Raw genomic sequence first — 17,472 nt, 5'->3', positions numbered from 1 at the left:
TGTTCTTGTCTGTAAAATGTGGTCCATTTCACTATTTTCTTGTGAGAATTAAATTGGCATCAGGTTTGGCCTCTCCAGTTTTTCTTCATTGCCCCTAGCTGTCACTGTGCCAGTTGCCAGAATTCACATACAAGACTGCAAGGTTATGGATTTAACTGGTGTTTGGATTCAGCAGAATACCTGAGTTTGGTTTTCAATCAGCTCAACTCTAAGACCATATGAAGTACTTTCAGGTGACTCAGCCTCATCACTATTGCCCCTGTGATGAGGCTTGAGGGTAGAGGATATGGGAAAGCAAGTTTGATGGGTCACGCAGGTGGCCAGGAGGTCTTGTCATTGAAATCCTTCCAGAATGACACTGATTGGATGAAGGGGAAGGCCTAGGGATGTCAACCTTACTGAAACCTCTCATTGGTTTTGGTGGTGATAATGGGTAGGATGTGAGAGAAGGGGGAGATACTACTAAAATTTTCTCTAAACCTCAGTTTCCTAAATAATAAAACTCGGATAATAATACTCATTTTGCTCCATTGTGAAGATTCTATGACACAAAAGTAAAAACTACCAGGACACATAAAGGCTACAATTAGGACTGGTACAGCATCACTTTCTCCTTGAATCTTCCCAGATTCAAGGGAGTGGAGACACCTATATAGACTCCTCCCATTGAGGAGGAGGGCAGAGTCACATTACAGAAGAGCATGTGAATGGAAGCCACCTTCACTATAGCCATTTTTGATTTGCTACATTAGGATGCGTTTTATTTTTTAAATAATGTTTTTTTAATTGATTTTTTTTAAGAGAGAGAGAGAGAAAGGGAGAAGGATAGAGAGATAGAAATATTGATGAGAGAGACATCGATTGGCTCCCTCCTGCATGCCCCCTACTGGGGATTGAGCTGGAAACCTGGGCATGTGTTCTGACTGGGAATCAAACTATGACCTCTTGGTTCATAGGTCACTCAACCATTGAGCCACGCTGACTAGGCTAAGGGCATGTTTTAAATCCTTTCCATGAATTACATTCATTTAAGTCTTTTAACCATCCTGAGAAGTAGTCACTATGATCACTATCAGTTTTCAGATGACCAAACTGAGTCCCATGGTGCTAAATAACTGGCCCAAATGATACACAGCTAGCAAATCTGATTCCTGTTTCCAGTCTTTACCACTATGTTCTCCAGCCTATTGCACTGGTTGTATCAAACTTGAGCCCATACACATTCTTTTGTGAACAAGAAGATTTAGTAGCAGTTTTAAAGCCTCTTCTTTGTACATGAGACAAGGAGTGTGTGTGCAGAGTGTATTACAGCCCATATCCTTGTGCATGTGTAATTGACTTATTCTGTATATCTGAATACAAAATGACTTCCTGGGTCACAGGTAAGCATATTTGATAAATTCTGCCAAGTGCCCTCATGTAGACTCTTATCCTATATAATAAAAGGCTAATATGCAAATAGACCGAATGGCGAAACAACCAAACAACCAAACAACCAGTTAGTATGACGTGCGCTGACTACCAGGGGCACGCACAGAACATGGCGGGCATTGGCAGCCAGCAGCAGAGTGCAGAATATGGTGGGCATCAGATGTTGGCTGCAGTGGGATGGTGGAGCAGGTGTGCTGGGAACCAGGAACAGGGAACTAAAACCTAGCATTGTCACTGGAGATAAAATGTAAAAAGAGCTAGCAGAGCCATTAACTCATTGTCTAGTTGAGATAGTGGTGCCTGAGGCAACTTTAATTTGTTAATCATATGTAAATGTAAGTTGATTTTCTGCTGTTGGAACTTCCTCAAGAGATGTCTTTGTCTCAGAATCTCAATAAAAGGAATGGTAAAAGGCCAGAGAGGGGTTAGTCTTCCCACTAGAGGTAGACTTCCCGCCTGGCCCCCATTTTCCCAAATTAACTCTTTTCCAGTCTCTCTCTTCATTTTAGTGTGCGGCCTTCTCCAGAAACCGGACCCTGAGTGGTCCCTGAACCACGCGGGTCGTGTTAAGGGATCCTACATCTGGCGCCTTCAACGCGGGACTTCTGGAGGAGAAGGTATTTTTCGCCTAGAGCGAAGGAGGAAAAATACACCGAGAAAAGGTGAGGAAAATTCACCGAGAAAAGGTGTGGAAGATTCACCAGAAAAGGTGAGGGAAATTCACCGCACTCAAAAGCCCACGGCCAGCTGCAGAGTCGCGAACGTAAGTAGGGTGGGAACGTCCTTTTTAACCAGGCTAATGGGGAAGAATTAGGTTATAAATTTAAAGTAAATTTTATTATAAAATTTTGGTTTGTATGCTTAAAGAATGTGGTTTATTGTGCAAATTAAAATCTTAGTTTGTATTTGGAATTTAAAATCTGTAATAAGAAATGAAACTCCACCATTGGAACCGCCTCTGGTGCGGAGAAATTCAAAGGTGGCAGGAGTGGGCAGAGCCATCTGCTCTCCGAAAATGAGATTACTTAATGCTTTGTTTAAAAGTTATAAAAGAACTTGCAAGTTGGGTGTTATCTTGACCAAATTGGGTGATAATTACTTCAGAAAGCAAAAGAGAAAGAAAAAATTTTTTGAGATCTGTCTTTATCTATTAAGCATGAAAAAATGTGTGGCCAGATCTGTTGTTAAAACTTCTCCCAAAGTAAGCTTGATGTGGGGGAAGGGAGAGACCAGGCGATCCTATAAGGAAGACCACTCTCTCAGTAAGCTAAGGAATGTGGTAACTTGCATTTGAATGGCTACAAACTTCCTCCAAATTCCTGTGGCAAAATTTTTGTGGAAGTTTGCTTAATTATAAAAATAAAAAAGTAAAGTTTAAATTTGCCTCATAAAAAATCTAGAGGACAGAATGGAAGCTCTTAATTGACTATGTCTTGTATTTTCTTAGAAATGTAAAGTATTATTAATCTAGGACATGCAAAATATATTTGACTTGCCAGATTTAAAAGTTCAAAGTGAAAATTAAATGAGGAGAAATTATATAGTTAAAATGTGTTTTCTTTAATGATTAGGAATTCAAAATAAGTTGCTTATTATTGGTTTAATTAAAAAAGAGGATTAATTCTGTGATCTCAACCAAAATTTTTTTATGTAAAAACTACTCTAAATCTAATTGATATCCTAAGATAATAATAGATAATAATAACAGGCATTAAAATATTTAAATCATATATAGATATTTGTTTGATGGTTTTTTTCCATGTTAAAATTTCAAGGCCTTAACAGAGATGATTCTTGGGAAGCTCCAAGGGCCCGGAGAAATACAAGAAATTTATTCTCTTCTTAAATGATTTAAAACAGATTTAATAAACTTGAAATTATATGGGAAGCCTTATCAAATAAAAATTAATAGATATATTTTAAATGTTATGAAGGTTTTGGCCTCTTAAGAAGGGCAAAACGAAGTAACTAAATATTTCTTCCAGTTTGAAATTGAATTATCATGGATTAAAGCAAAGAATATCCTTGCATGGTATTATTCTACAATGTCATTATAATTTTTGATATTTTACAACAGCATATTGTACAATTATTCCAAACAAAATTAAAAATCTAATTTTTGAATGTTTGGCAGCAATTTAAAAGGACATGAAGGGATTTAATCCCTTCCACTGTGTGGAAAGCCTCACTGGGAAGGCACTTGAGCATTCTATATTGGCCTTTCTTGCCTTATTTGCAAAGAGGGACCCTCTTGTCACAATCCAATTGCCCACAGCTGTTGCTTGAGTTTTCAATTCATGCTGAGGTTAAAGCCTCATGGTGGCTGATACCATGGATCTGTCTCTTGCACAATGGCGTGAGCTGGGACCTCCCTGGAGAAGAAACCTGAGTTCCCCAAGATATGTGATCAATGCCTGGGCCCCGCCCAAGGCAGGTACTGGGCATGGAGGCCATAGGGGCATAGGCTACCAAGGAGACAGAACTGAACCTCACATCACCCTGCTTGGCCCCGGAGGATGGCTGGTTAGCCAATGACGGGTAAGATTCCTCAAGGGAGGGACAACCTAAGACAGGCACAGCCGCAGAGGGCCATCAGGAGAGGACTTGGGGGCCAACAGAGGTGGGGCACAGATCCTCACCCCCCCAACGCTGTAGGAGCTTGAACACTCGCCCTTTTGAGGGATGTCTCCTGCCCCATGGCTGCTTCACGCTTCTCAGATTGGGACCCAGGCAACAAACAGATTTGGTCCAGCTCAGATTGAGACCCAGCTCCAAACAAGAGACTTGGCACGGCTCATATTGAGACCCAAGCAACAGAGAAGTGGCTGATGGCGACTGTCCTACATCTAAATCCAGCCTAAATCTCCGAGTGCTCAGGGCTTTCTCAAGGATGCATGTAATCTTTTCCATTAATTTTTACAGAGTAATTACTAAAATTGTTGTTAAAGTATTAAATTTGACAGTAAAATAGTCAAGTTTTCAGATTAATTTAAATTGGCTAAATAAAATGAGTTAATATTCAAGAAAATTTAATTGTACAACAGGCTGTTCCTAAAGTATTAACCAAATTTCTATTGGTAGTCCATTTCATGGTAAAATTGTTTAACATACAATAAACCCTAAAGCAGTCATAGTTTTTATACAAAAAATTAAAATTTAAAAGTTATCAAAACAGCATTATAAAAAATTTTTCCAAAAGCCTCCTAATAATTAAATAGAAAAAAGGGGGATAGTGGAAAATACCATGTGAGAAAAAATGTCCTGTAAGTAAATTACATCTAGAAAAATTTTTCTTCTTTTGAAAACCAATTTTCATTTGTAATGATAACAGTAAGACAGCCATGAAAAATACACATAGTATCAAAATAAGTCAAAGAAAAATTGTTTGGGCAAAAAATTAAAAGTATCCCAAGTAAAATTTATAGAAAAAATTCCTTTATTAATTTTGGTCGAGAGATGTTTGTATATTTTCAGAAAACTCCAAGACCATGTGGATTCCTGCAACAGAGGAATTAGCAGGAATGCTCCAGCCATGAAGACAGGAGGAGAAACAGTCCAGACATGGAGGACGTTGATGACACCTTGCCATGCCAGCAGTCAGCAGCTGTGTGCCGCTGCAGGTTGGCCGGGACCAAACCAGAGACGTCAGACCTGTATCGCCACCATTTGTCCACCATCCAGATATCATTGGTGACATGTACACATGAAGAACTTTTGGACATTGAAACCTGGACTAAAAACTTTTAAACATTGAAACTTAGACTTAGAACTCTTGAACTTTGAAATTGGGACTCAAACATTTTTGTACTTATATGTTTATTCCTGGTACGTAAATGCAAGATTTTTTAAAGGAAGGAATTGGGGGGAGATGCCGGGAACCAGGAACAGGAAACTAAAACCTAGCATTGTCACTGGAGATAAAATGTAAAAAGAGCTAGCAGAGCCATTAACTCATTGTCTAGTTGAGATAGTGGTGCCTGAGGCAACTTTAATTTGTTAATCATATGTAAATGTAAGTTGATTTTCTGCTGTTGGAACTTCCTCCTTAAGAGATGTCTTTGTCTCAGAATCTCAATAAAAGGAATGGTAAAAGGCCAGAGAGGGGTTAGTCTTCCCACTAGAGGTAGACTTCCCGCCTGGCCCCCATTTTCCCAAATTAACTCTTTTCCAGTCTCTCTCTTCATTTTAGTGTGCGGCCTTCTCCAGAAACCGGACCCTGAGTTAGCCCTGAACCATGCGGGTCGTGTTAAGGGATCCCACACAGTTGAACGGGGTGCCAGACCAAAGTGGGTTGCTGTCATCAGGGCACCTGATGGTTATTGAAAATTCTTTGCTCCTGTGCACCATGGTCCTGCCCGGCACTCGCACCTGCTGCTGGTGCTGGACCTGCTTGCACCTGCAGCCGGTGCCAGAGCTGCCACTCACATTCACTGCTGGTGCCTAATGCTGGTCCAGATCTCTTGGCTCTGTCAGTGAATATGAGTAGTGGCTGCTGGCCCTGATCACCCCTGAGGGCTTCTCCACCTCCCTCTGCTCCTGAGGGGCAATCGGGGCAGCAGCCACTGCTCACAGCCACTGACAGTGCTGGCCCTGTTTGCACTTGCTGCTGGCACCAGCCCTAATTGCTTTGCACAGTCAGTGGGTGCTAGTGGGGTGGTGCCAGCAACATGTGGGAATGCGGTGGAGAGAGCGGGGCTGCTGGCAGACAGGACTGGGGGCCATGATGGGAGGGGCTGGGAGGGGTTGCTGAGGATGGGGTGAGACCTGCCCACAGTTCCTTTCAAAGTGCACGAGTTTGTGCACTGAGCCCCTAGTCAATTTATAATCCCCCAACAGTGTAAGAGAGGTCTGTTTTCCATTTCTTTGCCAACAATTTGATTTGAAGCTCTTTGATCTTTGCCAAGTTAGTCAGTGAAGTATGGCATCTCACAGTAATTTAATTAGCATTTTTCTTATTATGGGTGACCTTGTTCATCTTCTCATGTTTATCAAAACCATTTGCAGTTCCTTTTCTGGGAACCATCTCTTCCTCTTGTTGCCAATATTTTTCTATTGGAATCTATTTATCTCATTTCTATTAGCACTTTGTATACTAAGAAAGTTATCATTTTGTTTGTAAATATTTGCTCAGTTTTGTTTGTTGTTTTGCTTTGTTTATGGTGTTTTTGTTATGGAGATAAAAATGTTATGTAGCCAATTTTTTGTCTTCTAAGTTTTCTATTATGGGAATTTTTCTTCATCCCAAGACTATAAAAATCACCTTCCATGTACCATGTTCTAATTCTAGGAATCATGCAAACTTTTGAAATTAGGAGAGTTCACAATTCAGGGGTCCTCAAACTTTTTAAAGTGGGGGCCAGATCACGGTCCCTCAGAGAGCTGGAGGGCCGGACTATATGAACTACTAATTCCTACTGTAACACCTCGGCTGCACTCACTGCCCAAAAAACCTGGCGGGCCGGATCAGACTCCTCTGCGGGCCGCATGTGGCCCGAGGGCCGTAGTTTGAAGACCCCTGGTTCACATAAAAATCTGGATTCTTGGTTTGGAGCTCTGCAGTGCTGACCTGCACTTCCACATGGAAACACTTGGTTGGAAGTAAGTGGCTGCCTCGCCCTTTAGGACAAGACCTGTCCTTTTCGCTTCACATGGTCCTGACCTTGCCCTTTGTGCTCTCTGACATTCCAATGCCTCACAGGAGATTAAGCGCACTGCTCCTGAATTGAAGCCGTATGTGAGGTTAGGGGCCGAAGGTCTGAGCTGATGAAAGAATTGGGTTTTCTTTCTGTTTTAATAAGTTTTTACATCTTCCTCCATTTCAACATTGTATTATGATGCTTCTAAAAATGGGATACACAGCCCTGGCAACGTGTCAATTGGTTGGAACATTGTCCTGTGCACAAGAAGTTAGCTGGCTTGATTCTCAGTCAGGGCACATACCCAGGTTGTGGCTTCCGTCCCTGGTTGGTACAGGAGACAACTGATTGATGTTTTGCTCTCACATTGAGATTCCTCTCTCTCCTGTCCTCTCTCAAATCAATAAAAAAAATTTAAACAGCTGAAACCGGTTTGGCTCAGTGGATAGAGTGTTGGCCTGTGGACTGAAAGGTACTAGGCTTGATTCATGTCAAGGGCATGTACCTTGGTTGGGACATCCACAGTAGGGGTTGTGCAAGAGGTAGCTGATCGATGATGATTCTCTCTCATCGATGCTTCTAACTCTCTATCCCTCTCTCTTACTCTCTGTAAAAAATCAATAAAATATACTTAAAAAAATTTAAACAAATAAATACAAGATATCTAAGCTAAATAAATAAGTAAATAAATAATGCATACCCCCATAAGAATTAGGCAAAGCCATCATGAAAATAAATGTAGTACATCTTTCTGATAGGCACCTGGACTTTGAAATGGATGGTGACAATAATGGTATATAATTTACTGATAAGTAATTTACAATATTGTTGGAAAAAACAAGCATCAACCTAATTTGGAGTTAAATCAATATTTTAATGATTTGTTTAAGATGAAAAAACTAGCTACATCTTTAGGCCCCATTTATGTATTTACTCATCTCAGGTGTAAAGGTTCCTTAGATATAAAAGTTTGACACAATTGAATAATAAATTCTATAACAAACGTAAGTTTAGATAAGTGTACTGCCAAGTGATTTATTTCAAACAACAAACATTTGTTAAATGCTGTGTGCTCAGGAGTGAGACAGAATAGAGTAGCTGGAGTGTTTACCATCTGATAGGGAAAGAAGGATGGGAAGTAACAGGGTTAATAAAAAAAAAATCATAAGACTCTATATATTAATATATATACCCCTCCAGGTGCAGAACACTTAAAATGCTTAATAACATATATTTTGAAATAAAACATTTAAAAAGCACAACTGAGCTAACAGTAGAAAAAGTAGCTCAAAGCAAGAAATGATGAGAAAGTACTCTTCCCTCTTCACCTTGCACCACATATATCTGCTAATATTTGGTGGTCTATGCACTTGGCTTTAATGGGCTACAGCATGGAAGTCCAGAGACCAAGTCTAGGGCCCAGAGAGGGCAAGAAGTCTGATTGGAGAACCCTTTTTTAAAACAGGATCCTAAAGGGTGATACATACATAGGGCTAACTGGAAAGTCCAACCCCACAAAGGGGACTTGACTGTCTTGGACTTTGCTCTGAATACAGTGGTGCCTCTCATAACGAACGCCTCGCACAGCGAACTTTGGACAGGTTTTTCATGAAACCATCGGCCAAAAAGCAGAAAATGGATGAAGATGTGCAAGATTCGGTAGACTCTACTTAGTCTGTCTTAAAATTAAAAAAATGTGTGTTTTTTTTAAAAAAAATTATGTTTTTAGATGTATCTAAATAAAAATATGTCATCTTAGCATATTTTTTTTATGTCATCTTAGCATATTTTATGCTACAGAACGAATTATTTTTTTTAACATGTATTGTTATGGGAAAACGCATTTCACATAACGAACTTTTCGCATAACAAGCTTGCTCCTGGAACGAATTAAGTTCGTTGTGTGAGGCACCACTGTACTATAAAAAAAAAAGAAAAGAAACAAACTCATCTGAGAAGTTTTAAAAACAATCCTGACTTCATGTGAATTTGGAAGCCATAATCTACCCTATCTGAGTTGTCTAACAAAATTCCAAGACAAGAATTTAGTAAAAAGTGGCCTGGGTTGATAAGTACCTAAAGGTGGAAGCAAACAGATCCTTTCTTGAGAAATGTACTTTAAAAACAGATTTCAGAGAATTTCCATAGACAGTCCACGGAACATGAGCTCACAATAAGAAAATTGTAAAAATCGCTGAACATGCAAGAAATTTGGATAACATCAGAATCAGCAGAAAAACAAAGTAGAATCAGATTTGCAAGAACTACAGAATCATCAAATATAGACTAGAAAACAATTATATTTCATACATTTAAATAAATAAATAAATGAGGATATCGAAGGGATGGTAAAGAAATAAGAAACTATCAATATTGATGAGGTAGATTTTTATAGCAAAACCCAATAAAATTTCCATAAATAAAAATAAAATAATTAAAATAAAATAAACTGAGTTTGCAAATAGCAAATTGAAAACAATTAATGAACTGGATGATACATCTGAAGAAGTCCCTAGAACCTAGAAAGTAGTCGAGAAAACTAAAGATAGAAAATACAAAAGATATAAATAAGTGAAAGCTGAGACATGGAGGATATGACAAGAAGATCCAATAAGTATCTAATTGAAAACTCAGAAAGACAAAATAGAATTAGGGAAAGAGAATTTTCAAAGAGAATAGCTGAGAAGTTTTCTCAATTGATGCAGAACTACAGTTAATAGATTCAGGAAACTCAAGATATCTCAACTGAAATTAAATAGAAATCACATTTGAAAATATCCTAGTGAAAACTGCAGATCAGCAAAGACAAGGAGATGATCTTGAAAGCAATCAGCAAAAGGAAAAGCAACCAGAGAGAAAAGAAAGGTTATTTACAAAGGTGTGTTAACTAGAATGACAGCGAGCTTCTCAATAGCAACAGTGGAACCCAGAAGAAAATGTGATAACATTCTTCAGTGTACCAAAGAAAAAAATAATTGTTGATATAGGCAATTCAATATAAAATTAAATATCCAGTGAAATTATCTTTTAAGGATGAGATCAAAAGACATTTTAGATAAAAATAAGCAAAAACAAAAAACAACAACAAACAAACCCCAAAACCTCAAAAGAAAACAAAACTAAAAAACAAAGCCCAACCCTCAAAACCTGAAGGAGTTTACATATAAAATGCATTTTAAAAATAATAATGAATCTGGGTCAATCCCTTTCTGCCACAGTTGACATGAGACATATCAGTTGATTTTGGCTTTTTATCACTTTCCCTTGGGTGCACAGAATCCGTGTTGTTTTTGTAGCCCAGGAAATGAAGAAGGCCCCCGGTCCCAAGCCTCTGGTGACCATTATGGCCATTAATCCTTCACTTGGGTCTGTTAGATTTTGCCATGTAGTAGCACCTGATGAATAGTGGTGATTGTTATAGTTATTATTTCTGAGCCCCATTATTAAAACAGACATAATAATACCAACATTGTGGTGCTGGTCTGAGGTTGTCCCACACCTAGGATGGAAGCACTGACCAAAGGCAAGAGCCTGTTTGGAGTCTGTTGAATAAATGAATCGAGAAGCCAAGAAGACGGCCAGCTCAGTGGAAGGTCTGGATGGGAGGGCTGCTTCATGGTGGGAACCCTAAATCTACAGCAGAGGGAGTGAAGAAGGAAGAGAAGCAGTGGAAAGGCACAGTGAGATGGGATGTTAGTCTTTCTGTCATTGAGATTCAGTTACATGTCATCTCAGGCTGGGCTTCCCTCATCACCCAGTTAAGTCCATCACGTCGTCCTACTCTAAGAAACCTGGAAAGGATTAGTTATAACCTGAGTTTTTTTTGTTGTTGTTTATGGATTTGTTCTTTTTGGTTCCTGTTCTGCTAGAAGAAATTACCAATGTCTTGCTCGCTGCTGAGTCTCCAGAACCCAGAGCATGCTCTGCACAGACACTTCATAAGTGTTAGTTGCTGAATGAATGTAGAATTTGTAAATTTATGTAGACCAAGAAGACGAGAGTTCCCCAATGTCTGCATTCTGGAAAGACAGGAAGTGCTAGCAGGGGTGGATTAACAGTTGTATTTACAATCCCCACCTCCTCTTCAAATTCATCTGGTCCCTGGGGCCCTGGACCATAGTCCAAACCTCCTTTTGAAAAAGATTAAGATGGAGGGATTCTTCCTGGAAGTTCCTTGTTTGACTGAAGCCTTTGTCTCCCTAGAGAGCAGCACTCATTTCAGAATGCAGGGAGACATCTAGATAAAGTGAGGTCATGCTGGCTGCCAACCAAATTTGAAGACATTGGATATGAGTGGGTCCCTAAACCATCCTTCCTTTGGGCTCAAATCAGAGGAAAATTGGTGACAACCTCCTTCTTCCCATTTGGTTTTACAGCTCAAACAAGATTTTCTCCTTTGCCCAAACCCTGTCAGAACTGCTCTAATGTGGTGGTAGAGCAGTATTGATGGGGAGAAAAGCTAAATGTCCTCATTTCACGATGAAACTGTTAATGCTGTTATAAATAGGATACTCCATTGTTCATATAAGTCTTGATTTCATGTACATTTAGCATTCCACAGTGCTTTTTCCTTTTCCTTTCACTTTGTCCGGACAATATTCTTAGATGTAAGTTATCAGCCCTATTTTAGAGGCTATGAAAGCCATGACTCAAATGATTACATGGTTTGCCCAGGGGCATCAAGCTACTTATCAGAAGACCCGAAGTCCAAGCTCCTATCTCCATCTGTGTCATCAGTCTCAAAGGGATCTCTTTCTTAAGAAACTGAAAGCATCGCCAAATCAGAGCAATTGAAATATGGATTTAGGGGATGAAAGGAAATACCCTTGGATTACTAGTTCAAAAAAGGCCACATTTTACACTCAACCAGGTATGTACTGATTATCACTGACATTGAAGGCAATAATTAACAAATTATATTTTATTGGAGCACTTCATAAGTATTAGTTGCTGAGTTATTTAGATCACAATTATAAGAGGATAGTAATGATACCTTATAATTGCATTGAGCTTTCATTTTTCTAAAGGACTTCCTAAACTATTATTTTATTTTATCCTTACAAATGATGCCTTAAATACTTATAATATGCTATTTTTAGCAGGTTCTAGAGTCAGGTGACTCTTAACATTTGTAAACTTTAGCAGAAAGCTCATGCCGTTGCCTAGGGTAAAAAGGAAGTTGAGTTGCCCTTAAAAATATCTGGCAGTAAATTAAAAGTGGGAAATGAAAAATCCTACATGCTTAACCACTCAGTTATCTGATTCCCTTGGGATTTCAGACTGTTCATAATAGTGAATGTTTTGGCATCAACTAAAACTGCAAGCTGTATTCATTATAGTACAGAGCAAAATGTCAATGAGCATTTTTGCTTTCACTTGTTGCTGGGATTAAGACCACACTAGTAATTAACTATAACTCATTTGGCATAGCAATTACCCACAATTACTCATAATCTCAAGGGTAATGGAGCACACGACGCAGTTGGCTCATACTGCCTTTTAGGTACTGACCTCTTGGGTGAGAGGTCATCCCAGGCATGAGGAAGGGTGTGCTTTCTGCAAATTCTGTGGATCGGGCAGACAACATGTGAAAATAATTTACTAGAGACACCATACAGACATTGCGCACATAAGAAAAGCTTTTCAACATTTTTCTTAAAGTGGAAAAACAGATACAACTTTTTGCTTATTTGTTGTTTGAAAAGAATGCTCTGGGAAACAATATGAAGTGTGTCATGCAGATTTAGTCTAGACTAGAAACCATGTGTCTGGTCTGGGTAGAGAACTACATGGGAGAAGGGAGTGTGACTGAACCAAGAGCTCCTCGGATGGGACACTTAGCCTCTCTGACCACAGCCCTTTCAGAAGCAAATAAATACTGGCGCATTGCATTACCTTATTCTGTACAGAGCCTTAAAGGAGGCTTAAAAACAAAGCTCTTCCTACCAGGGTGGTAGGTTGTAACAGAAGGTTTCCAATAGCTGTGTCAAATGAGAACAGGTTCATTTCACGGCTTTCATCTTCTCTCACTACGGGAATGAATTACTCTAAAACTAGTTTTCATAGCTTAGATTTATACCTGATGTCATAGTGGCTAATAGTAGAGACTTTTTGGAGTGATACAAAACTGTTCCACTCCTGGCTATATTATATACCACCTGGGAAAATTACTTGGTCTTTCTGAGCCCATGCTTTCTTTTTGTAAACTAGGTAGAACAAGTACTACCTCAGTAGGTTGTTGTGAGAATTAAAGAGATAGTGCTGAAGCTCTTGCCATAGCACTTGATATTAAGTCTACTTTGTTGTTATTATTAATGCCACTACCTTATAAAATCATATATGTTGTCCATATTATTCCACACAATCACCCTGTGATTATATAATTTCCATTTAACAAGTGAGAAATCTGAGCCCCAGAATGGGTATATGCTAACTATGCTGAAGTTAACACAACTGGTAGATGGAGCCAGAACTCTGAAATCTGGTGGATCAAATCTTCTATTCAAAAGGCTCGTTGATTTAAAATTATGGCACCAAATATATTGTGTTGTTAATCAGAGCTCTATGCTTTCTCCATATCCTATATAATAAAAGGGTAATATGCAAATAGACTGAATGGCAGAACAACCAACCAACCAATCAAAGCATAATATGGTAATGATTTGCTAAGGTTGCTCAACCACTTGCTATGCCATGCACTGACCACCAGGGGGCAAATGCTCTGACTGGTAGATTAGCTTGCTGCTGGGGTCCAGCAGATTGAGACTGAGCAAGATGGGCCAAACATGCCCTGGAGCCCTCCCGTGGTCCCTCCCCAGCCTGATCATAAATCAGTGAGGTCCCTCAGCCTAGCCTGTTCCCTCTCGCAACCTGAGACCCCTTGGGGGATGTCAGAGAGCAGGTTTCAGCCTGATCTCGCAGGCCACTCCCCTTGGGAGGGTGCCAGACACAGGGCTCATGGCTGTGGCTGACGATGGCTGCTGCCTCAGTGCTCGCCTCTTCAGATCTGAACTGATTGGGTGCAAGCTCCCATGGCAGGCACAGTGGGGCTGGGGTAAGCAGGAGCAGCAGGTAGAAGCTGCAGGCAGCATTGGGCTGTGGGTTTTAGCCTGATCCCTGCAGGTCACCCAGAGGGAGCCCACCCATGCACGAATTCATGTACCAGGCCTCTACTATAGTTATAAAGATGTAAGCTCATTTTCTTTAGCTCTTTCAGCTCTTTCAACAACTTCTTACTTTTATTTATTTTATTTTTATTAATAATACAGTGTAGAAGGCAAAATGATAGTCCCACAAAGATGTCCAGGTCCTAATTGCCAGAATCAGTGAATATGTTAGGTGACATGGCCATGGCAAGTTAGGTTGCAGATGGAATGAAGGATGGTAATCAGCTGACCTTAAAATAGGAAGATTATCCTAGATTATTTGGGCAAACCCAGGATCATAAGGACCCTTATATGTGGAAGAGGGAGTCAGGAGAAGAGAGTCAGAGTATGAGATGTGACAATGGAGAGGTCAGAGGAATGCAATGTGAGAAAGATTCCCACTTTTTCTGGCTTTGAAGGAGGAGGAAGGGGAGGGCTGTGAGCCCTGATTAATGGGTAGTTTCTAGAAACTAGGCAAAGTAAGGAAATGGATTCTTCCCTAGAGTATCCAGAAGTGACCATAGTTCTGAGTTTGGTCCAGTGAGACATGTTGAACTTTTAACCTACAAAACGAAGAGATAAATAAGTTTTGTTGTTTAAAACCATCTAGTTTGTGACAACTTGTTATAGCAACAATCCAAAATATAAATTCATTCTACTTTCTTCTTTTCCTTTAACTTCTTTCTTCAACAGTGAGAAATCTGGCTTTTGTTATCTAGAATATATTTACTTATCAAAGAATAAAATAAATAATTGCAGAATTATGCAAATGAAAAACCTTTGTTGCAAAAGCTTTCACACCACTCTCCTCATGGCAGGATATCTCAGCCCTGCGTCTCACACATACATCACATGAAAGTGGCCTACAATTTCCCACATTTTCCCCAATCCTCACACTTGGCAGTCTCATAGCTTCCAGCATGTGGAAGGCTATGTCACAGTCCACTTGGCACAGTATACCAAGATGCCAGTAGGGGCATCCCCCCGACATGTTGTCCTGATCAAAGAAATGTTATCACTTCATATCTGAAAAAGGTAAGGTATTGGAAGGGGGCTGTCATTATGGTCATTGCTCAAATTTAACCACACTAATAAGGAACTCTGCCTTCTTCCCCTGATTCTCCCAGCTACCAGGCAAAACCATGCCAGGAGCTTGAAGTAGAGAGTGGAGGTCTACCACACCCCTCCTGGTGAATTTCACATAACTGTCAGTAATGAACATTTCATTAGAGATACCCTAGACAGCAGGCATGATTGGTGCTCCCAAGGTAAGGCAGGACTGTTCTGGGTGAACTGCTTGTAAGATCAGTCTAATAATAGGACCTTTCTCTCTGGATCCTCAGCATACTCCATACTTGGAACAACCAGCAGCAGCAGAGGGAGGGGAGGGGAGAAGAGAAAGAACAGGGTAAAAACAATCACAGAGCACTCATCACATGTTTTCCCCCTCTGCAGACTTCTACACTGGTTCAAGCCCATGCTGGGGCAAGGGAGATATTTCAAATTAGAGCAGATCTTGGCAGTTTGGTTTTACAAATAACTGGCTTTTTGAAATTTGAAAAGTAACTAGAAATGTTATGGAATTTGCTTGGCATTTTATCTAGGGAAAGAAGAATGACTTGGCAAAATTTGGTTGCAAGTGTTTTGTAAATAATGATGACTGATATGCCTTATATATTCTAAGATATTTCATCCTTCTCTCAAATGTATATAGCCCTTAAATTGGGATGCATCTTAACAGTGAGTATATTTATGTAGGTGATTCCTTCCTTCCTTTACCACCTCCCCTGCCCTCCCTTCTTTTCCCCTCTCCTCTCTTCCTCTCCCATCTCCTTCCCTCCCCTCTCTCTTTTCTTTCCTTCTGAATAGCTGCAGTTAAATTCATAATGTATTTTTCAATCAGAACTGAAGAATTACTGCAGGTTCTCTTGTTTAACCCAGTATTTCCAATTTGGATATGGAATTTTTCCAATGGAGATTGCTTCTTAAGAATATACTATATTGAAGCATAAAACTGATCCCTAACTTCTTCTGTGTTGCCAGGCTAACAATCTCATACCAAGCTAAAAAAATTGGAAAGCTACATTTTCTTATCTTCGGACTTCTCTAAGGACAGATTTTATCTTGACACAAAACACTTTGCTATAGTGTGTTTTCCTTTTTCAGAAAGAAAAGAACAGGTCATTTCTGAAGGAAAAATTGGAACCAAACCAACGACCTATCTATTAACTTTGCCTTTTCTGATTTTTTTCTACTTCTTCTTTTTAAAAAATTGTACAGTAAATGACAGAACTAGATTGAGGTTCTTCAAATCTGAAAGGCAAAACAAAACAATGACAACCACCACAAAATATTCTCATTTTGGACAAGCTACATACAAGTTTCTAATTTATGTGATTTAAAAAAAAAAGAGATTTAGAGAGTCCTGAAAAGATGGAGTTTCTAATGGAAAGGCTGACAGATTCCTAACTACAAGCATGTTGCCAGGCGCCACCATAATAAAAGGTGGCAAGCGTCCAGGAGTGCTCGCGGCTGCATGCCTGAACTTTATTAAACATCTAACTAGAGTTTGCAGGCTCTGGCCAGCTTGTAACTTATTTCTGGCTGACACATTCCAGCTCATAATTAGTGTAGTACTTATGTGGTCCTCACTTTTTAATTCTTTTCCTGTAAAGCAGGACAGTCTCAAGAGACAAAGATGCACTTTAGTTGGCAGTTTCGGAAATCCATGAGGTGGATTCTCTGGGCACTTATTCTGGCTGAGTGAGACCTATGGAGGAGGGGTTGTGAGGAGCTTCTTTTGTGTCATCCCCAAAGCAGCATGCATTTCCCCAGATTTTATTTCAGCCTCTCTTACCAGCCTCTTCCCTTGTAAAATCTCATGTTTATAGAAAATTGACCACTGCTCTCCCTCCGTTTTACTCTTCATGGACAAATGTAGAAAGGAGTGGGTAGTCAAATGGAATGACCGGGATGTGCACAGATCAAACATCAGAGTAACAGGTCTGCAACTGGTACAGCTGACCTTTGTCATTATTTCCTGGAGCTGCTGTTGTGGATTAGGGGTGTGTGTGTGTGTGTGTGTGTGTGTGTGTGTGTGTGTGTGGTGTGTGCACATGTTTAGTTGAAATGGAACTACATTTCCCAGAATTCTCCACCTGAATAGTTCCAAGTTGGTTAGGCCACTGTTGTAGGAGATGGAGATGACACTCAGCAGTGTGCTCAGCCCCCAGAGCTTGGTGCTGAGCTTTGCTGCAGCT

Source organism: Pipistrellus hanaki (assembly GCF_964339955.1).
Source record: "Pipistrellus hanaki genome assembly, chromosome: 11".
Classification (NCBI taxonomy): domain Eukaryota; kingdom Metazoa; phylum Chordata; class Mammalia; order Chiroptera; family Vespertilionidae; genus Pipistrellus; species Pipistrellus hanaki.
The sequence above is the reverse complement of the archived record's forward strand: the minus strand, read 5'-3'. Positions refer to the sequence as shown.